At 37.3% G+C, this 24,144-nt stretch overlaps 1 pseudogene; it reads left to right on the top strand.

Moving 5' to 3' along the window:
- Positions 1-5,991: 5,991 nt before the first annotated feature.
- LOC132419051 (U2 spliceosomal RNA) lies at positions 5,992-6,108 on the top strand (annotated as a pseudogene).
- Positions 6,109-24,144: the final 18,036 nt, after the last annotated feature.

The raw sequence follows: 24,144 nt of genomic DNA, 5'->3' as shown, positions 1-24,144 counted from the left end.
TCAGTCCCTTGATTTTTCTATTCTTCTTCTGGGATCCCTATAATTCGAATGTTGGTGCGTTTAATATTGTCCCAGTGGTCTGTGAGACTGTCATCAGTTCTTTTCATTCTTTTTTCTTTATTCTGCTCTGCAGTAGTCATTTCCACTGTTTTATCTTCCAGGTCACTTATCCGTTCTTCTGCCTCAGTTATTCTGCTATTGATCCCTTCTAGACTATTTTTAGTTTCATTTATTCTGTTGTTCATCATTGCTTGTTTCCTTTTTAGTTCTTCTAGGTTCTTGTTAACTGTTTCTTGCATTTTCTCTATTCTCTTTCCAAGATTTTGGATCATGTTTACTATAATTTTTCTGAATTATTTTTCAGGTAGACTGCCTATTTCCTCTTCATTTGTTAGGTCTGGTGGGTTTTTACCTTGCTCCTTTATCTGCTGTGTGTTTTTCTGTCTTCTCATTTTGCTTATCTTACTGTGTTTGGGGTCTCCTTCTTGCAGGCTGCAGGTTCGTAGTTCCCGTTGTTTTTGGTGTCTGACCCCAGTGGCTAAGTTTGGTTCAGTGGGTTGTGTAGTCTTCCTTGTGGAGGGGACTAATGCCTGTATTCTGGTAGTTGAGGCTGCATCTTGTCTTTCTGGTGGGCAGGTCCACGTCCGGTGGTGTGTTTTTGCATGTCTGTGGCCTTATTATGATTGTAGGCAGCCTCTCTGCTAGTGGATGGGGCTGTACTCCTGTCTTGCTAGTTGTTTCCATGTGGTGGCCAGCACTGTAGCTTGCTGGTTGTTGAGTTATGCTGGTTCTTGGTGTTGAAATGGAGATCTCTGGGATATTTTTGCCTTTTGATATTATGTGGAGCTGGGAGCTCTCTTGTGGACCAGTGTCCTGAAGTTGGCTCTCTCATCTCAGAGGCACAGCACTACTCCTGGCTGGAGCATCAAGAGCCTTTCATCCACACAGCTCAAAAAAAGGGAGAAAATTTGAAAGAAAGAAAGAAAGAAAGAAAGAAAGAAAGAAAGAAAGAAAGAAAGAAAGAAAGAAAGAAAGAGGATAAAATAAAACAAAGATAAAATAAAATGAAATTATTAAAATAAAAAATAATTATTAGAAGAAAATTGTTTTAAAAGGAAAAACAAACACAGAAACCAAAAATGGACGGACAGAACCCTAGGACAAATGGTAAAAGCAAAGCTATACAGACAAAATCTCACACAGAAGCATACACACACACATTCACAAAAAGAGGAAAAGGGGAAAAATAATATATCTTGCTCTCAAAGTCCACCTCCTCAATTTGCGATGATTCGTTGTCTATTCATATGTTCCACGGATGCAGGGTACATCAAGTTGATTGTGGAGATTTAGTCTGCTGCTCCTGAGGCTGCTGAGAGAGATTTCCCTTTCTCGTCTTTGTTTACACAGCTCCTGTGATTCAGCTGTGGATTTGGCACCGCCTCTGCTTGTATGTCACCTGAGGGCATCTGTTCTTTGCTCAGACAGGACGGGGTTAAAGGAGCCGATGATTCGGGGGCTCTGGCTCACTCAGGCCGGGTGGAGGGGGGGGTACATATGTGGGGAGAGCCTGCGGTGGCAGAGGCCAGCATGATGTTGCACTAGCTTGAGGCATGCCGTGCATTCTCCCGGGGAAGTTGTCCCTGGATCACGGGACCCTGGCAGTGGCAGGCTGCACATGCTCCTGGGAGGGGAGGTGTGGATAGTGACCTGTGCTCGCACACAGGCTTCTTGGTGGTGGCAGCAACAGCTTTAGCACCTTATGTCCGTCTCTGGGGTCTGCGCTGTTAGCCGCGGCTTGCGCCAGTCTCCAGAGCTCCTTTAAGCAGTGCTCTTAATCCCCTTTCCTTGCGCACCAGGAAAGAAAGAGGAAAGAAAAAGTCTCTTGCCTCTTCGGCAAGTCCAGACTTTTTCCCGGACTCCCTCCCGGGTAACCGTGGTGCAGTAACCCCTTCAGGCTGTGTTCATGCTACCAATCCCAGTCTTCTCCCTGCGATCCATCCGAAGCCCAAGCCTCAGCTCCCAGATCCCGCCAGCCCCGGCGGGTGAGCCGACAAGCCTCTCGGACTGGTGAGTGTTGGTTGGCGTGATGCTATGTGCGGGAATCCCTCCACTTTGCCTTCCACACCCCTGTTGCTGTGTTCTCCTTCATGGCTGCAAAACATCCCCCCTCCGCCACCCACAGTCTCTGCCTGCAAAAGGGCTTCCTAGTGTGTGGGAACGTTTCCTCCTTCACAGTTCCCTCCCACTGGTGCAGGTCCCATCCCTATTATTTGTCTCTGTTTATTCTTTTTTCTTTTGCCCTACCCATGTATGTGGGGAGTTTCTTGCCTTTTGGGAGGTCTGAGGTCTTATGCCATCATTCAGTTGGTGTTCTATAGGAGCAGTTCCACGTGTAGATGTATTTCTGATGTGTCTTGGGGAGGAAGTTGATCTCCACGTCTTACTCGTCTGCCATCTTCCTCCCAATCTCTTCATATATATCTTCTTTATCCATTCAATTTGTGGTGGATACTTAGGTTGCTTCCATATCTTGGCTATTGTAAATTGTGCTGCTATGAACATTGGGGTGCATCATCTTTTTGAGTTAGTGTTTCATTTTTTTTGGATGTACACTCAGCAGTGGAAATGCTGGATGATATGATAGTTCTATTTTCAGTTTTTTAGGGGAACCTCCATATTGTTTTCCATAGTGGATGCATCAGTTTATGTTCCCACTAACAGTGTTCAAGTGTTCCTTTTCCTTTGCATCCTAGCCAACCCTTATTTGTAGTCTTTTTGACTATAGCCATTCTGACAGGTGTGAGGTGATATTTCAGTGTCATTTTAATTTGCATTTCTCTAATAATTAGCAATGTTGAGCACCTTTTTATATGCTCATTAGCCATCTGTATGTCTTCTTTGGAAAAAATGTCTATTCAAGATATATATATAGATAGATAGATAGATATAGATATATAGATATATATATAGTTTGGATATTAACTACTTATCCATCATATCATGTGCAAATATTTTCTGCTGTTCAGTAAGTTGTCTTTTAATTTTGTTGGTAGTTTCCTTTGCTGTGCAAAATCTTTTAAGTATAACTAGGTTCCGTTTGTTTATTTTGCTCTTGTTTCCTTTGCCTGAGGAGACAGATACAAAAAAATATTGCTACAATTTATGTTAAAGAGTGTTCTGCCTATGTTTTCTTCTAGGAGTTTCATCATTTTAGGTCTTACATTTAGGTCTCTAATCCATTTACAGTTTATTTTTGTATAAGGTGTTAGAAAATATTTTGAGCTCATTCTTTACATGAATCTGTTCAGTTTTCCCAGCACCACTATTGAAGAGACTGTCTTTTCTCCATTGCATATTCTTGACTCCTTTGTTGTAGGTGAATTGACCTTAGGCATGTGGGTTTATTATGTTCCATTGATCTTTGTGTCTGTTTTTGTGGTAGTACTATGCTGTTTTCATTACTGTAACTTTGTAGTATAGTCTGAATTCTTGATACCTCCAGCTCTGTTCCTTTTTCTCAAGATTGTTTGGTAAATTGGGGTATTTTCTGTTTTCATAAAAATTTTTGGATTATTGGTTCTAGTTTTCTGAAAAATGTCATGGATATTTTGGTAAGGATTGCATTAAATGTGTAGATTGCTTTGATTAATATTGTCATTTTAACAGTATTAATTCTTTGAATCCACGAACCCAGGATTTCTTTCCATTTCTTTGTATCATCTTCAATTTCCTTCATCAATGTTTTATAGTTTTCAGAGTATAGATCTTTCACCTCCTTTGTTAAGTTTATTGCAAGATATTTTATTCTTTTTGATAAAATTTTAAATGGGATTTTTTTCTTGCTTTCCCTTTCTGATAGTTCATTATTATATCTATAAAAATCAACACATTTTATATATTAATTTTTTATCTTGCAACTTTAGTGAATTCATTTATTAGTTCCAAGAGCGTTTTGGTGGACTTTTGGGTTTTCTATGTAGATTTTCATGTCATTTTCACAAAGTGACAGTTTTGTTACTTCCCTTCCAATTTTGATGCTTTTTATTTTTTACTTGTCTGATTGCTGTGGCTAAAATTTCCAGTACTGGGTTAGTTAGAAGTAACAAGAGTGGGCATCCTTGTCTTATTGATTTTAGAGGAAAGGCTTTCATCTTTTCATCATTGAGTATGATGTTAGCTGTGGATGTGTCATAAATAGCCTTTGTTATATTGAGATATGTTTTCTCTATATGAACCTTGATGAGAGTTTTTATTATGAAGGGGTGTTGAATTATTTTCAAATGATTTTTCTGCATCTATTGAGATGATCATGTGAGTTGAATTCTTCCTTTTGATAATGTGTTGTATAAAATTTCATATCTGGAGTAAATCCCACTTACCCATGGTGTGTGATACTTTTTATGTATTGGTGAATTCAGTTTGCTAATACTTTGTTGATGATTTTTGCATCTATATTCATCACAGGTATTGAGCTGTAATTTTCTTTTCTCATAGTGTCTTTGTCTAGTTTTGGTATCAGGGTAGCTGTGCCCTCAAAAAATTGATTTGGGAGTGTGTCTCTCCTCTATAATTTTTTGCAATAATTTGAGAAGAATAGCTATTAGCTCTTCTTTATATGTTTGGTAGAATTCTCCTCTGAAGCCAACAGGTCCTGGGTTTCTGTTTACCAGGAGTGTGTTTTTTATTACAAATTCAATTTCAATGTTATTGATTAGTCGGTTCAGATTGTCTGTTTCTTCCTGATTCATTTTTAGCAGATTGTATGTTTCCAGAAAAATTTTTATTTCTTCTAGGTAGTCCAATTTTTTGGTGTGTAATTGTTCATAGTATTCTCTTATGATATTTGTACCTCTGTGGTATAAGTTGATATTTCTCCTTTTTCATTTTTTATTGTTTTCTGGGTCCTCTCTCGTTTCTTCTTGATTAGCCTGGCTAAAGGTTTATCAATTTTGTTTATCTTTTTTAAAAAACAGCTCTTGGTTTCATTGCTGTTTTCTATGTTTTTTCTCAATCTCTATATTATTTATTTCCTCTCTGATCTTTATTATTTCCTTCTTTCTTCTGACTTTGGGCTTTGTTTGTTTTTCTTTTTCTAATTCCTTTAGATAGAACATTATGTTGTTTATTTCATATTTTCCTTGTTTTTTGACAAAGGCCTTTATTGTAATTAACTTCCCTCTCAGAACTTCTTTTTCTGTATCTCATAGATTTTAAAAAGCTTTGTTTCCATTTTCATCTGTCTTGTGGTATTTTCTGATTTAATCTTTGATTTCTTTATTGACTTATTTGTATTCTAGTAGCATGCTGTTTAGTCTCCACCTGTTTCTGCTTTTCTCAGTTTTCTTTCTGAAATTTATTTCTAGTTTTATACATTGTGGTTAGAAAAAGTTCTTGATATGATTTCTATCTTCTTAAATTTTTTGTGACTTGTTTTGTTTCCTAGAATGTCATCGATCTTGGAGAATGTTCCATGTGCCCTTGAAAAGAATGTATATTCTGCTGTTTTTGGAAGGAATGTCCTGTACATATTCTATGTCTCATGTGTTTATTGTGTCATTTAAGCCCACTGTTGCCTTGTTGATTTTCTGTCTGGATGGTTTGTCCATTGATGTAAGTGGGGTGTTAAACTCCCCTACTATTTTTGTAGTACTGTCCATTTCTCCCTTTATGTCTGTTAATATTTGCTTTTTATATTTAGTTACTCCTGTATTGGGTGCATGTATGTTAAAGAGTGTAATATCCTATTCTTGTATTAATCCCTTCATCATTATATAAATCCCTTCTTTGGCTTCTGTTATTTACTTTATTTTAAAATCTATTTCATTTGATATGAGTATTTTTTTCTTGTTTTTTCCATTTTCATGAAATATTTTTCCATCCCCTCACTTTCTTTCTGTGTGTGTTTTTACCTCTGAAGTGAATCACTTATAAGCAGTATATAGATGGGTCTTGTTTTTTTTTTTTTTTTCAATCCAGTAAGTAAGTCACATTGCTTCTTGGCCTTTTGGCTAAGATCAAGTGCAGTAAGTAAGCCACACATAAGTCTTTGATTGGAGCATTTTTTCCATTGATTATTGAAGTAATTATTGATAGGTAAGTACTTATTGACATTTTGGTACTTGTTTTCCACTTGTTTTTGTAGTCCTTCTCTATTCATTTCTTCTTCCTTTCGTTTCTTCCATTGTGGTTTGATGATTTTCCTTAGTAGTATGCTTCAGTTCCTTTCCTTCTACTTTTGGTGTATCTATTGTGGGTTTTTAATTTGTGGTTACCATGTGTTTCATATAAGTGGACCTATAATTATAACCACTTATTTTAAACTCATGGTCATTTAAAGTTCAAACACATTCTAAAAGATCCACCTCTTTTACTCACCTCCCTTACATTTTTATATTTTTGGTATAATTTTATCTTGATCATTAATCACTTCACTGTTAATTGCAGTTATAGTTGCCTTCACTTTTTTTGTCCTTTAACCTTCATATGAGGCTATGTAAGTTGTTGGGCTTCAAATATTACTATATATTAACCTTTCTTAGTGGGATTTTTCCCCTTTCCTATAGATTCTCACTTTTTGTTATAGCCTTTTCTTTGCCACTCAGATAAGAGCATTTAACATTTCTTTTAGGGTGAGTTTAGTATTGATAAACTCATTCATTGTTTTCTTGTCTGAGAAGTTCTTTATCTCTCCTTCACTTCTAAATGACAACTTGCTGGTTAGGGTATCCTGGGTTGTAGGTTTTTCCCTTTCAGCACTTCAGATATATCATCTTATTACCTTCTGGCCTGCAAAGTGTCTGCAAAAAATCAGCTGATAGCTTTATGAGATTCTCTTGCAAATGACATTTATTTTTCTCTGGCTGCCTTTAGAATTCTCTTTTTACCTTTTGCTATTTTAATTATCATGTGTCTTGGTGTGGGACTTTTTGGTTTCATCTTGTTTGGGACCCTCTGTGCTTCATGGACCAGGATATCTGTTTCCTTCTTCAGGTTAGTGAAGTTGTCAACCATAATTTCTTCAAATACTTTTTTGATACCCTTCTTTCTCTCTCTCCTTCTGGTATCCCTATAACGTGAATGTTGGTATGAGTCATATTATCTCAAAGACCTCTTAAACTACTCTTGTTTTTATTATTTGTTTTTCTTTCTACTGTTCTGGTTGAATATTCCCATTATTCTATCTTCCAGATCACTTATGCATTTTTCTGTACCAGTTAGTCTGCTATGAGCCTCTTAGACAGCCTCATCAATCAGGGAGCAGACAGAGGAAGCAAGAAGAACAATAACTCTGCAGCCTGCACAACGGAAACCACAATCACAGAAAGTTAGACAAAATGAGACAGCAGAGGAATATGTCCCAGATGAAGGAACAAGATAAAACCCCAGAAGAACAACTAAGTGAAGTGGAGATAAGCAATCTACCTGAAAAATAATTCAGAGTAATGATAGTAAAGATGATCCAAGATCTCAGAAAAAGAATAGAGACACAGATAAAGAAGGTACAAGAAATGTCTAACAAAGACCTAGAGGAACGAAAGAATGAAAAAACAGAGATGAGCAATAACTGAAATGAAAAATACACTAGAAGGAATCAATAGCAGAATAACTGAGGTGGTAGAATTGATAAGTGAGCTGAAAGACACAACGGTGGAAGTCACTGCTTCAGAGTAGAGTAAACAAAAAAACATGAAAAGAAATGAGGAGAGCCTAAGAGAACTCTGGGACATTAAATGCACCAACATTCACATTATAGGGGCCCGAGAAGGAGAAGAGAGAGATAAAGGACCTGAGAAAATATTTGAATAAATAATAGCTGAATATTTCCCTAACATAGGAAAGGAAACAGGTACCCAAGTCCAGGAACTCAGATAGTCCCGGACAGGATAAACCCAAAGAGGAACACATTAAGACACATAGTAATCAAATTTACAAAAATTAAAGACAAGGAAAAAATACTAAAAGTAACAAGGGAAAAGTAACAAATAATGTACAAGGGAACTCCCATAAGGTTATCGCTGATTTCTCAGCAGAAACTCTGAAGGCTAGAAGCCAGTGGCATGATATATTTAAAGTGATGAAAGAGAAGAACTTAGAAGCAATAATACTCTACCCACCAAGGCTCTCATTCAGATTCAGTGGATAAATCAAAGATTTACAGAAAAGCAAAAGCTAAAAGAGTTCAGAACCACCAGCTTTGCAACAAATGCTAAAGGAATTTCTCTAGGCAGAAAAGAAAAGACCACAACTAGAAACAAGAAAATTACAAATGGAAAATTTCACTGGTAAAGGCAAAGATACAGTAAGGGTAGGAAATCATCTGCACACAAATATATGAAAACCAGCAATTGTGAGAAGAGGAGAGTACAAATGCACGAAATGGGAAATGCATTTGAAGTTAAAAGACGAGCAACTTAAAGCAATCTTTTTTATATATAGACTGCTATATCAAAACCTCATGGTAACCACAAACCAGGAATCTACAGCAGATATACACACACAAAAGAAAAAGGAATCCAAACACAATACCATAAAGTTAGTCATCAAATCACAGGAGAAGAGAACAAAACAGGAAGGGAAGAAAAATGACCTACAAAAACAAATCCCAAACAGTTAACAAAATGGCAACAAGAATATACATATTGATAATTACCTTAAATGTAAACAAGTTAAATATCCTAACTGAAAGACATAGACTGGCTGAATGGATACAAAAACAAGACCCTTATATATGCTGTTTAAAAAAGACCCACTTCAGATCTAGGAGCACATACAGACTGAAAGTGAGGAGATGGAAAATGGTATTCCATGCAAATGTAACTCTAAAGAAAGCTGGAGTAGCAATCCTTATATCAGACAAAAAAACTTTAAAATAAATAGACATAGAAGGACACTACATAAGGATCAATGATCAAGGGAGCAATCCAAGAAGACATAACAATTGTAAACATATATGCACCCAAGATATGATCACCTCGATATATAAGGAAAATACCAACAGCCATAAAATGGGAAATTGACAACAGCACAATAATAGTGGGGGACTTTAACACCCCACTTTCGCCAATGGACAGATCATCCAAAATGAAAATAAATAAGGAAACACAAGCTTTAAATGATACATTAAACAAGATGGACTTAATTGATATTTATAGGATATTCCATCCCAAAACAGCAGATTACACTTTCTTCTCAAGTGCTCATGGAACATTCTCCAGGATAGATCATACCTTGTGTCACAAACGAAGCCTTGGTAAATTTAAGAAAATTGAAATTGTATCAAGTATCTTTTCTGACCACAACACTATGAGACTAGATATCAATTAGAGGAAAAAATCTGTAAAAAATACAAACACATGGAGGCTAAACAATACACTACTAAGTAACCAAGAGATCACTGAAGAAATCAAAGAGGAAGTCAAAAAATACCTAGAAACAAATGACAGTGAAAACACGATGATCAAAACCTATGGGATGCAGCAAAAGCAGTTCTAAGAGGGAAGTTTATAGCAATACAATCCTACCTTAAGAAACAAGAAACAGCTCAAATAAACAACCTAACCTTATACCTAAAGCAATTAGAAAAGGAAGAACAACAAAAACAAAAACCCAAAGTTAGCAGAAGGAAAGAAATCATAAAGATCAGACCAGTAATAAGTGAAAAAGAAATGAAGGAAACAATAGCAAAGATCAATAAAACTAAAAACTGTTTCTTTGAGAAGATAAACAAAATTGATAAACCATTAGCCAGACTAATCAAGAAAAACAGGGAGATTGGAGTGGAGATGGAGGGGCTAAGACTGGAGCCAGATGTGAGTCATGGCTTCCCCTCTGATCACTGGTTATCCCCATCCTATCAGAGGCAGGGTTGGATCCCGAGTTGATGGAGCAGAAGCCCTGAGGTTTGTGTCCAAGCTGTTTCTGTTTCCTTTACATGTGTGTTCTCCTGTCTCCCAGTACTGGTACCCCTGCTCCAGAGGGGAGCAGTGTTGGAGCAAGAGTGGCCTGTGTGGGCTCTCAGCTTGTAATAGGGCACAGGCTGTTGGGTGCTGGCCACAGACAGAGGTCTGGAGTGCCTCCAATGTGTTCTCTGCACAACCACCAGCAGTGGCAGTTACCACTGAGTCTGAGTATCCTTTATTCTTCACAGCTGATCACTACCCCCTTGTTGTCGAGCCATACCACAGGCAGGTGGGGCCTGCATGGGCTTTCTGCATATATGGGGTGTGGGCTGAAGTGGTCTGACTGCCGTTGCAGATTGTGATTGTCCCTGAAGTTCTGCCCATGCAAGTGTCAGCGATGCCAACCTCCACCATGCTCAGATTTCACCCTGGGTTTGAGTCCCTCTGCATCCCATGGTTGAGTTCTCTCCCTGGTCATGGAAGATTTTGCTTCAATGTGGAGCTGTGAGTTGAAGTAAGTGGGGCTGCAACATTCACCTGGTTCAGGCTGCAGTGTGTGCTCAGTGTTCTTCTGCCAATTTAGAGTTAGTTTTCAGTAAGAATTGTTCCAAACGTAGATGTATTTTTAATGTGCTTATGAGTGGAGGTGAGTTCCATCTCCTCCTAATCCACCATCTTGATCTGTCCCCCAACTCACCTTTTTGATTCTTCCTTCAACTTTCCATTCACATGATATATTCTTAATTTAAAACCTTGTCATTTCATATCTGATATTATATAATATCTCCATAATAGAACTCCTTATCCATAATCTTTTCATTCTTCATTCCAACCTACATCAGGTCACCAGGAATCTCCAAAACACATTCTGATGCTATCACTCTCATTCAATCACAAGATAATTTTAAGTTCAGGTATATAGCCATATAGCCCACAAAGCTCTTAACAATATGGCTCCACCTCACTTTTCCAACTTCATCACTTTCCAGGTTTTTCCTCTACCAACACATTCATATTCTCTCCCTCCCTCCCTCCTTCTCTCTCTTTCTCCTACATCAGCACTGGACTAGTTGCTATTTCCTGAACATTCACAAAACTTTTCTAACTCTGTTTTTGCTCATACCATTCTTCATGCCTTGAGAGACACATCCTTCAGGGTACAGCTCAAATTTCTCCTCTTCTGTAAAGAAGACTTCTCTAAATCTGGCACTGATGTGCACTTGCCAATTGTGTGATCTTGAATCAGTTACTCAACTTCTTTAGGTTTTAGTTCATTCAATCCATAAAAAAAAGGTAAGGAAAAGTAATTTAACATTTATGCTATCTACAGTTTTATGTGAGAACAGATAAAAGCAAAAATGATAGGAAAATAGAAATATGATTGCTGAACAGTAAATTTTGAAGCAAAAAAGTTACTTTTACACTCACAACTTTTAAAAACAGAAATTTTAAGTACCTATAATTTTTATGAGCTTTGTATGGTAAAGAGATAGATCACATCTATACGATAGCTATTTAGGAAAAGACACCACAAAAGGTGACATTTTGGTTTGAATAAAACATCTTGTATCTCATAGTTCACAATGTACTTTCATTTCTAACTAAATGTTAGAAATTTTATATTAGGGCTTGGACTTTCAAGATGGCAGAGGAGTAAGATGTGGAGATCACCTTCCTCCCCAAAAATACATCAAAAATACAGCTACATGTAAACAACAACTACAGAACTCCTAATGAACGCTGGTAGAAGACCTCAGACTTCCCAAAAGGCAAGAAACTCCCCATGTACCTGGGTAAGATGAAAGAAAAAACAGAGACAAAAGAATAGGGATGGAACCTGCACCTATGGAAGGGAGCTGTGAAGGAGGAAAGTTTCCACACACAAGGAAGCCCCTTCACTGATGGAGATGGTGGGGGGGTGGGGGGGAAGCTTCAGATCCATGGAGGAGAGCATAGCAACAGGGATGTAGAGGGAAAAACAAAGGGATTCCTGCACAGATGATTGGTACTGACAAACACTCACCAGCCTAAGGCTTGGCTGCTCACCCACTAGGGTGGGTGGGGGCTGGGAGCTGAGGCTAGGTCTTCAGAAGTCAGACCCCAGAGAGAGGACTGGAGTTGGCTGCGTGAAGACAGCCTGAAGGGAGCTAGTGCACAACAGATAGCTGGGAGGGAGTCCGGAAAAAAGTCTGGAACTGCCTAAGAGTCAAGAGACCATTGTTTCATGGTACGCAAAGAGAGGAGATTCAGAGTGCCGCCTAAATGAGCTTCAGAGACAGGCGCAAGCCACAGCTATCAGTGCAGGCACCAGAGAGGAGCATGAAACACTAATGCTGCTGCTGCAGAAAAAAAGAATCCTGTGTGCAAGCACAGGTCACTATCCACACCTCCCTTCCCAGGAGCCTGTGCAGCCCACCACTGCCAGTGTCCTGTGATCTAGGGACAACTTCCCCAGGAGAACACACAGCATGCCTCAGGCTGTTGCAACATCATGCTGGCCTCTGCTGCCACAGGCTCGCCCCATATTACGTACCCCTCCCTTGCCCTGACCTCAGTGAGCCAGAGCCACCTAATCAGCTTCTTCTTTAACCCCTTTCTGTCTTGGTGAAGAACAGATGCCAGAGGGTGACCTACATATAGAGGGGGTGCCAAATCCAAAGCTGAACCTCAAGAGCTGTTTGAACAAAGAAGAGAAAGGTAAATTTCTCCCAGCAGCCTCAGGAAAAACAGATTAAATTTCCACAATCAACTTGGTGTATCCTGCAACTGTGGAATACCTGAATAGACAATGAATCATCCCAAAATTGAGGTGGTAGATTTTGGGAGCAACTGTAGACTTGGGTTTTGCTGTATGTGACTGATAAATTTCTGATTTATATGCTTATCTTAGTTTAGTTTTTAACACTTGTTATCATTGGTGGATTTATTGGTTTGGTTGCTCTCTTCTTTTTTTTAATACGTTTTATTTTTTAATTATTTTTATTTTTTTATTTTAATAGTATTTAAATATTTTTTATTTCAATAACTTTTATTTTATTTTATTTTATTTTATTTTATTTATTTCTTATTTTCTCCATTTTCTTCTCAGCTGTGTGGCTGACAGGGTCTTGGTGCTCCGGCCAGGTGTCAGGCTTGAGCCTCAGAGGTGGGAGAGCCGAGTCCAGGACATAAGATCACCAGAGATCTTCCAGCCCCATATAATATCAATTGGCAAGAGCTCCATCTAAACACTAAGATCCAGCTCCACACAATGACAAGCAAGCTCCAGTACTGGACACACCAGGCCAAACAACTAACAAGACAGGAACACAAGCCCACCCATTAGCAGAGAGGCTGCATAAAATCATACTAAGTTCACAGACACCCCAAAACACACCACTTGATGTGGTCCTGCCCATCAGAAGGACGGGACCCAGCCTCATCCACCAGAACACAGGCACCAGTCCCCTTCACCACAAAGCCTACACAACCCGCTGAACCAACCTTAGCTACTGGGGACAGACACCAAAAACGATGGGAACTACAACCATGCAGCCTTGAAAAAGGAGACCCCAAACACAGTAAGTTAAGAAAAATGAGAAGACAGAGAAATACACAGCAGATTAATAAGCAAGGTAAAAACCCACCAGACCAAACAAATGAAGGGAAAATAGACAGACTACCTGAAAAAAAATTCAGAATAATGATAGTAAAGATGACCCAAAATCCTGGAAAAAGAAAGGAGTAAATACAAGAAATACTTAACAAGGAGCTAGAAGCACTAAAGAGCAAACAAACAATGATGAACAACACAATAAATGAAATTAAAAACTCTCTAGAAGTAATCAATAGAAGAATAACTGAGGCAGAACAGATAAGTGACCTGGAAGATAAAATAGTAGAAATAATTACTGCAGACCAGAATAAAGAGAATAGAATGAAAAGTTGAAGACTGTCTCAGAGACCTCTGGGACAACATTAAACACACCAACATTCGAATTATAGGGGTCTCAAAAGAAGAAGAGAAAAAGAAAGGTTCTGAGAAAATATTTGAAGAGATTATAGTTGAAAACTTCCCTAATATGGGAAAGCAAATAGTCAGTCAAGTACAAGAAGTGCAGAGAGTCTCATACAGGATAAATCCAAAGAGAAACACATCAAGACATATATTAATCAAACTATCAAAACTTAAAAACAAAGAAAAATGTTAAAAGCAGCAAGGGAAAAGCAAAAAATAACATACAAGGGAATCCCCATAAGGTTAAGAGCTGATCTTTCAGCAGAAACTCTGCAAGCCAGATGGGAGTGGAAGACATATTGAAAATGATGAAAGGGAAAAACCTACAATCAAGATTACTCTACCCAGCAAGGATCTCATCCAGATTTGACAGAGAAATTAAAACCTTTACAGACAAGCAAAAGCTAAGAGAATTCAGCATCACCAAACCAGCTTTACAACAAATGATAAAGGAATCTCTCTAGGCTGGAAACACAAGAGAAGGAAAAGACCTAAAATAACAAGCACAAAACAATTAAGAAAATGGTACTAGGAACATGCGTATTGTTAATTACCTTAAATATAAATGGATGAACTGCTCCAACCAAAATACACAGACTGCCTGAATGGATACAAAAAAAAGACCCATATACATGCTGTCTACGAGAGACCCACTTCAGACCTAGGGATACATATAGACTGAAAGTGATGGTATGGAAAAGGATATTGCATGCAAATGGAAATCAAAAAAAAAAGCTGGAATACCAATTTTCATATCATACAAAATAGACTAAAATAAAGACTATTACAAAAGACAAACAAGGACACTACATAATGATCAGGGAATCAATCCAAGAAAAAGATATAACAATTGTAAAAAGTTATGCACCCAACATAGGAGCACCTCAATACATAGGGCAATGCTAACAGCCATAAAAGGGGAAATCAACAGTAACACAATAATAGTAGGGGATTTTAACACCCCATATTCACCAATAGACAGATCAACCAAAATGAAAATAAATAAGGAAACACAAGCTTTAAATGACACATTAAACAAGATAGACTTGATATTTATAGGACATTCTATCCAAAAACAACACAATACGCTTTCTTCTAAAGTGCTCAGGGAACATTCTACAGAATAGATCATATCTTGGGTCACAAATGAAGCCTTGGTAAATATAAGAAAATTGTAATCATAACAAGTATCTTTTCTGACCACAACACTATAAGACTAGATATCAATTACAGGAAAAAAAAACTATAAAAAATACAAACAAATGGAGGGTGAACAATACAATACTAAATAACCAAGAGATCACTGCATAAATCAAAGAGGAAATAAAAAAAATTCCTAGAAACAAATGACATTGAAAACACGATGGACTTAAACCTATGGGATGAAGCAAAAGCAGTTCTAAGAGGATAATTTATAGCAATACAATCCTACCTCAAGAAACAAGAAACATCTCAAATAAACAATGTAACCTTACACCTAAAGCAATTAGAGAATAAAGAACAAAAACCCCTGAAGGGGTGTGTGGATAGTGACCTGTGCTCGCCTAGAGTCTTCTTGGTGGCAGCAGGAGCAGCCTTAGCATCTCATGCCCATCTCTGTGGTCCGCGCTGTTAGCCATGGCTCGTGCCCATCTCTGGAGCTCCTTTAAGCAGCGCTCTTAATCCCCTCTCCTCGCTCACCAGGAAACAAAGAGGGAAGAAAAAGTCTCTTGCCACTTCAGCAGGTCCAGACTTTTCCCCGGACTCCCTCTCTGCTAGCCGTGGTGCACTAACCCCCTGCAGGCTTTGTTCATACTGCCAACCCCAGTCCTCTCCCTACTCTCCGACCGAAGCCCGAGCCTCGGCTCCCAGCCCCGCCTGCCCCGGCGGGTGAGCAGACAAGCCTCTCGGGCTGGTGATTGACGGTCGGCACCAATCCTCTGTGTGGGAATCTCTCCACTTTGCCTTCCACACCCCTGTTGCTGTGCTCTCCTCCGCGGCTCTGAATCATTCCCCCTCTGCCACCCGCATTCTCTGCCCGTGAAGGGGCTTCCTATTGTGTGGAACCTTTCCTCCTTCACAGCTCCCTCCCTCTGGTGCAGGTCCCATCTCTATCCTTTTGTCTCTGTGTATTCTTTTTTTTCTTGCCCTACCCAGGAACGTGGGGAGTTTCTTGCCTTTTGGGAGGTCTGAGGTCTTCTGCCAGCATTCAGTAGGTGTTCTTTAGGAGTTGTTCCATGTGTAGATGTATTTCTGGTGTATCTGTGGGGAGGAAGGTGATCTCCGTGTCTTACTCTTCTGCCGTCTTCCCCTCGTTCTGGCCCGCCCAAAATTTCACAATTTTTATGGAAAAACAAAAGATCCCCAATAGCCAAAGAAATCTTCAGAAAGATAAATGAAGTTGGAAGAAGTAGACTCCCTGACTTCAGACTATTCTACAAAGTTACAGTAATCAAGACAGTATGGTACTGGCACAAAAACATATATAGATCCATGGAACAGGATAGAAAGCCCAGAGATAAAGCCACGCACCTATGGTCACCTTATCTTTGATAAAGGAGGCAAGACTATACAATGGAGAAAAGATAGCCTCTCCAATAATTGGTGATTGGGAAACTTGATAGCTACATGTAAAAGAATGAAATTAGAACACTTCCTAACACCATACACAAAAACAAGCTCAAAATGGATTAAAGACCTAAATGTAAGGATAGACACTATAAATCTCTTAGAGGAAAACTTAGGCAGAACACTCTATGACACAAATCACAGAGAGATCCTTTTTGACTCGCCTGTTAGAGAAATGGAAATAAAACAAAAGTAAACAAATGGGACCTAATGAAATTTAAAACCGTTTGCATAGCAAAGGAAACCATACACAAGATGGAAACACAACCCTTATAATGGGAGAAAATATTTGCAAAAAAAGCAACTGACAAAGATTAATCTCCAAAATATACATGCAGCACATGCAGCTCATGCAGCTCAATATCAAATAAACAAACCCAATCCAGAAATTGGCAGAAACCCTAAATAGACATTTCTCCAAAGAAGATACGCAGATTGCCGACAACACATGAAAGTATGCTCAACATCACTAATCATTAGAGAAATGCAAATCAAAGCTACAATGAGGTATCACCTCACACCAGTCAGTATGCCCATTATCAAAAAATCTACAAACATTAAATCCTGGAGAGGGTGTGAAGAAAAGGGATCCCTCTTGCACTGTTGGTGGTAATGTAAATTGATACAGCCACTATGGAGAACAGTATGGATGTTCCTTAAAAAAATAAAAATAGAAGTACCATATGGTCCTTCAATTCCACTACTGGGCCTATCCCCTGAGAAAACCATAATTCAAAGAGAGTCATGTGCCATAATATTCATTGTAGCACTATTTACAATAGCCCGGACATGGAAGCAACCTAATTGTCAATCAACAGATGAATGGATAAGGATGTGGCACATATATACAATGGAATATTACTCAGCCATAAAAAGAAATGAAATTGAATTATTTGTAGTGTGGTGGATGGGCCTAGAGTCTGTCATACAGAGTGAAGTAAGTCAGAAAGAGAAAAACAAATACCAAATGCTAGCACATGTATATGGAATCTAAAAAATAAAATTGTTCTGAAGAACCTAGAGGTAGCCAGGAATAAAGACGTAGATGTAGATAATGGACTTAAGGACATGTGGAGGGGGAATGGCATCCTGGAACAAAGTGAGAGAGTGGCATTGACATATATGCACTACCAAATGTAAAATAGATAGCTAGTTGGAAGCTGCCACATAGCACAAGGAGATCAGCTGTGTGCTTTGTGACCACCTAGAGAGGTGGGATTTGGAGGGTGGGAGGGAAACAAAAGAGGGAGGGTATATGGCGATATATCTATATGTATAGCTGATTCACTTTTTTATACAGTGGCAACTAACACAACAATGTAAAGCAATTATACTCCAATAAAGATGTTAAAAAAGAAAAAAAATGTTAGCTTAAATGTATTTTGCCAATGAGAAAAAAAATTAATTTATATGGTTTTTGTGGAGATTGAATTAAATAACTACTGAGCACAGTGCTTTGAAAATTTATAGTTCCTCCAAAATGCTAATTCTTCCTAACAGTTACCATACCTCATTCAGATATACACCCTGTGTATAATGCTCTTATTATTCATTATGTATATTTCTATGTAACACTTTACATCTTATAGATAAGTTTTTGTATTTCCAGGCAATTATGAACTTCTTAGTAGAAAGGCCCTTGTTTTATTATTTTTCAACCATGTATTGTGAATCTGGTGTTACTGTAATCTTTTTTACATGTTATTTATTCTTGTGTCCTCTGAACCTTCTTGTTCATGCTATTAAAATAGTTCATGTTCAGATCTAATTTTCTGAAACTGGTCATGCCTTTAATAGTAAAATATGTTATTTTTCATGTTAAAGTATTAGATTCTTGAGCAGTCAAGAGGAATTTTATCTAATCCATTACATTCTCTCTTATCTCTCTTTTGACTTGTGGAGTAATTTTATAATAGAGGTTTTCATATTTTCTTTTTTTATTGAGCTACAATTGACATATAATATTATATTAGTTTCAGGTGTGCATGACAAAGATTTGATGTTTGTGTATGTTGTGAAATGATCACCACAATAAGTGTAGTTACCATCGTCACCATATTTAGTTACAGAATTTTTTTCTTGTAATAAGAACTTTTAAGGTTTACTGTTTTAGCAACCTTTAAATACATAATTTAGTATTATTAACTATAGTCAGTATGTTGTACATTTTTATCCCCAAGACATTTATTTTACAAGTGGAAGTTTGTAGCTTTTGCCACCCTTCAACTATTTTGTCCACCCTCAACCCCCCTACCTCTGGCAATCACCAATATATTCTCTGTATCTATAAACTTTGTTGTTTTATTTTTTAGATTATACATACAGGTGGGATCATGCAGTATTTGTCTTTCTCAACTTATTCCACTAAATATAATACCCTGCAGGTCCATCCATGTTATTGCAAATTTCATTTTTTTTTTCCATTTGTCTGTTGATGAACACTTAGACTGCTTCCATATTTTGGCTATTATAAATAAGGCTGCTATGCATATTAGGGTATATGTAACTTTTCAAATTAGTGTTTTCATTTTCTTCAGATATACGTCCAGGAGTGGAATTTCTGGATCATACGGTTCTATTTTTAGTTTTTTGAGGAACCGCCATATGGTTTTTCATAATTGCTACACAAATGTACATTCCCACCAACAGTGTACAAGGGTTCCATTTTCTCCACATACTGGCCAACATTTGTTATTTGTGGTCTTTTGACAATAGCCATTCTGAGAGGTGTGAAGTGATATTTCATTGTGGTTTTGAGTTGCATTTCTCTGATGATTAAAGATATTGAGCATCTTTTTATGTGCCATTTGGCCATCAGTATGTCTTTGGAAAAATCTCTATTCAGGTCTCATATTCATTTTTTAATTGGGTTGTTTGTTTTTTTGATATTGATTTGTATGAGCTGTTTATTTATTTTGGATATTAGTTCTTTATCTGTCATATAATTGCAAATATTTTCTCCCATACAGTAGGTTGTCTTTTAATTTTGTTGATGGTTTCCTTTGCTGTGCAAAAGCTTTTAAGTTTAACTAAATCCCATTTGTTTACTTTTACTTTGTTTTCTTTGCCTTAGGAGACAGATCACAAAAAACATTGCTAATATTTATGTCACAGTGTGTTCTGCCTATGTTTTCTTCTAGGAATTTTAGTATTTCCAGTCTTGCATTTAGGTCTTTAATCAATTTTGAGTTTATTTTTGTATATGATATGAAAAAAATGTTCTAATTTCTTTCTTGTATATGTAGCTGTCCAGTTTTCCCAGTGCTACTCATTGGAGAGACTGTCTTTTCCCTGTTGTATACTCTTGCCTACTTTGTTTTAGATTAAGTGACCATAAGTGCCTAGGTTTATTTCTGGGCTGTCTATTCTGTTCCATTGATCTATGTGTTTGCTTTTGTGCCAGTATCATACTGTTTTGATTTCTCAAGTTCTGTAGTTTAGTCTGAAGTTAGGGAGAATGACACCTCCACCTTTTCCTCTTTCTCAAGATTGCTGTGACTATTTGAGGTCATTCATGGTGACTTACAAATTTTAAAATTATTTGTTCTAGTTTTTTAAAAAATGCTATAGGTATTTTGAGAGAGATTTCATCGAATCTGTAGAGTGCCTTGGGTAGTGTGATTTTTGCAGTGTATTATTTTTTGACCACACTGTGTGGCTTGTGGGATCTTAGTTCCCTGACTAAGAATTGACACAGGGCCTTGGCTGTGAGATCATGGATTCCTAACCACTGGATGACCAGGATATTCCCAACAGTGTATGTTTCTTTTTTTTCCTGAAACATTTTAGTTTTTATTTGTAAAAGCTTGATTTAGGTCTTTTTAATATCTTTCCTGTCTCTTGTGGACTTTTTGAGCACAAGGAATAGAGCTATTCCTTTTAATGTCTTTTTTGTTTGTTTGTTTGTTTTTTGCTAATTCTGATATCTGAGTCAGTTCTTGGTTAATTTCAATTGAATGATTTATATCCTCTTTTTGAGCCTTATTTTCCTGATTTTTATTCCTGGTATATTTCATTGAATGTCAGGTACTGGCAATTTTTATTTTGGGTGCTGTGTATTTTTGTATTTCTATCAATATTTTTTACCTTTATTCTAGCATGCAGTTAAGTTACACAGAGATAGTGTTATTCTTTCAGATCTTATTTTGTTTTTAGGCAAGTAAAGCCATTACCAGAGTTAAATATTTCCTACTACTGAGGAATCCTTTCTGAGCACCCTACTCAATATCTTTTAATTAAGATTTTTTTGTTAGGAGATATATTGGTACTGTTTCTGTCTCCCTGTTGGTGTTGGGTGCTATTCTTTCTACTACTTTTGAATGGTTCTTTCCTCAGTCTCAAGTGGTTTTCTCAAATACATGAGCTGATCAGGACTCTACTGAATACTCAAAGAAGGATCTCTGCAGATCTTAGTGATTCTCTCTCTGTGTAACTGTCTCTTTTCCATTAATCTGTTCTTCAAACTGTAGCCACCTTGGCTTCTACAGATTCTCAGTTCTATATCCTCAGTTCAGGGAATCTGTCTGGCTCCACCTCAATTTACCCCTCCCACTGGTTTGGCCTGGAATCTCATAAGATATTAAGCTGGAACAACAGTCAATATTATCTTCTTTGTTTCCTGTCTCTCAGTATTACTGTCCTTCTCGGCCTCATGTCTAATGTCTTAAGAACCATTGTTTTATATAATTTGATTTTTTTGTTGCTTTAAGCAATGGCAGTTAAATATAGTTCATATATCTTATTATTAGCAGAGGTATAAATCTCAAAGCCTATATATGATCTCGACAACTGTATTATTCTGCCACAGTGTTGAATAAGTTTACACAGCTGGAAGAAACTGAATGAGAAAAGAAGAGGGGCAATAACAGGGTCCCCTACAGCTCTAAACATTTTCAACGTTAGCAGTGAAATAAATGAGCACTAGGGATAATGAAAAGGAGATGACAGAGATGTTGAAGAAAAAGTAGAGGAAGGCAAGGTTTCACAGAGATGGAGGGAAAAATAGCATTTTAAGCAGAAGTGGAAAATAATGTTAATACTTTAGCTAAGTGATAGGAGAACATCATGAAAATGGATGAAATTGTCTAAGAAAAATATATTGGCCACTGGATTTGTTGATAGGCTGATGGATTGAGGGAAGCAGGGTACAAAGTAGTTTTTTAAGGATGGAAGTTTTAAAAGGGTGAATATTTTTAAATGAGGCATAATTGACATATTATTTTATATTAGTTTCAAATATACAATGTAATTATATATATATATATATATATATATATATATATATATATATATATATATATATATATATATATATATAGCAAAACAGTAACCAAAACAATTTAGTCATCCATCAACATACATAGTTACACAATTTTTTTCTTGTGATGAGAATGGATTTTTTTTTCTGCACCATACAACTTGCAGGATCTTAGTTCCCCGACCAGGGATTGAACCCATGCCCTCAACAGTGAAAGCATGGAGTCTTAACCACTGGACCATCAGGAATTCTTGAGAATGTATATTTTTAAAAGATTTCTGCATGTGGAAAGTAGCTGGTAGAGGAAAACAATCAGGTATATGAACTTTTGCTCTTCCTAACACTGCTGATTTTGTAGATGAATGATACAGAGTGTGCATATTTCAGTACTATACAGGATGTACTCAGTGAGATAAATAATAGAATTTTTACAAAATTGTATTACTGAATGTAAGGTTTTGAAGACAGAGATGCCATTCAGCCAAAATCAGTTAACCTTTCTGGTATGTGCTACAGCACAATACACATTATTATTATTTTTTTAATATTTATTTATTTGGTTGTACTAGGTCTTAGTTGCAGCAGGTGGGCTTCTTAGTTGTGGCTTGCAGGCTTCTTAGTTGTGGCATGTGAACTATTAGTTGTGGCATGCATGTGGGATCTAGTTCCCTGACCAGGGATCAAACCCGGGCCCCCTGCATTGGGAGCACAGTCTTTTTTTTTTTTAATCTTTATTGGAGTATAATTGCTTTACAATGGTGTGTTAGTTTCTGCTTTATAACAAAGTGAATCAGTTATACATATACATATGTTCCCATATCTCTTCCCTCTTGCATCTCCCTCCCTCCCACCCTCCCTATCCCACCCCTCTAGGTGGTCACAAAACACTGAGCTGATGTCCCTGGAGCACAGAATCTTAACCACTGTGTCACCAGGGGAATCCCAGCACAATACATATTATTATAAAAAGAGTTCATCTTTCTATTTCCTACAAAAATAGATTTAGCAGAAACAAGGAAGTTTGCAATCTCATAGATATTTTATTAAAATAACATAACCTTATTTTTGTTCAACCTGCCTACCTCCACTTTTGATTGGGAAAAGACCATAATTTAGCTTTTACTGTATCATTAGATTTCAGTTACAGGTTTCTAGATTACAATAATGAGCTGACATATGTATTTAATTTTTATCACTCCCTAATTCCACTAAAATAATAGATGGAGAGAACATAAAAAGAAATAACAATCTCAAAACTAGAAAGTACATAGTCCTGAAGAATAGCAGAACTGAGGAAGTTAAGTCCCAAGCATCAGTGGAGAGAGCTAAGAACAAATCCTATTTATGCAATATAATAATAAAAAGGCACAGGAACTAATAGCACCTGTTACTTCTATAACTAGGGGTGAAACTAACTAAAATAAGAGGGAATATGGTAAAAGATATCTGGAAATTTAGGCCTCAGGATCCTCTACCCTACTCTACACTGACCCTTTTCTACTGCAGCAAAAGTTTGAGTTGTATTTTCTAGAAAGGATGAAACAGAGTGTTGGGACTCAGGGACACAAGCCTCATTCAAAGGCAAGGATACTGTACTGAAAACAAGGATGAAGGGACCAAAAGTGAAAGTAAATGCTAAATGTAGAGACATCAGTTTTCTTCTCCCTGTGGACTCCTACAATGTTGTCAACCAGATATTTACCTGAAGGCAGTCAATTGGAACACTCTTCCAGGGGAAGTCTACAAACCTCGAAGGCAATACCTTAATGATACTGATATAGGGAGGGCTCCCCACCCCAAATCACACCCAGATCATTTTAGAGTAAGTTCAAAGATAACAACCTATAACTTATAACTTCCAGTGAGCTTTTTAGTCCTTCACTCCTAAAATGAATAGACTGCCAAAGATTATAAGACATTTGAGGAAATTCTATAATGGAAAATAGACGCTAATACACACACACACACACACACACACACACACACAAACACACACAGAAAAAAACATTCAAGGGAACAGCCTATGTAGAGATGTGAAAAGTTAGTAAAAGAACTATCATGAATACAGGCATACCTTGGAGAAATTGTGGGTTCAGTTCCAGACAACCACAATACAGCAAATATGGAAATAAAGTAAGTCATACAATTATTTTTCATTTCCCAGTGCATATAAAACTTACATTTACACTATAGTCTATTAAGTGTGCAATAGCATTATGTCTAAGATAACAATGTACATACCTTAACTAAAAGACACTTTATTGCTGGGAGTAATGTCAGCATCCTGGCAGAGTGAGACACTCCCTTTGTCTCATACCTTCAATCTACAGCTATCCATAACTCAACAAAAGTGCATCTGCCCAATACACCAGCATGCCAGA

This window comes from Delphinus delphis, chromosome X, assembly GCF_949987515.2.
Source record: "Delphinus delphis chromosome X, mDelDel1.2, whole genome shotgun sequence".
Lineage (NCBI taxonomy): Eukaryota > Metazoa > Chordata > Mammalia > Artiodactyla > Delphinidae > Delphinus > Delphinus delphis.
Note: the sequence above shows the minus strand (reverse complement) of the source record. Positions and strands in the feature narration are given on the sequence as shown.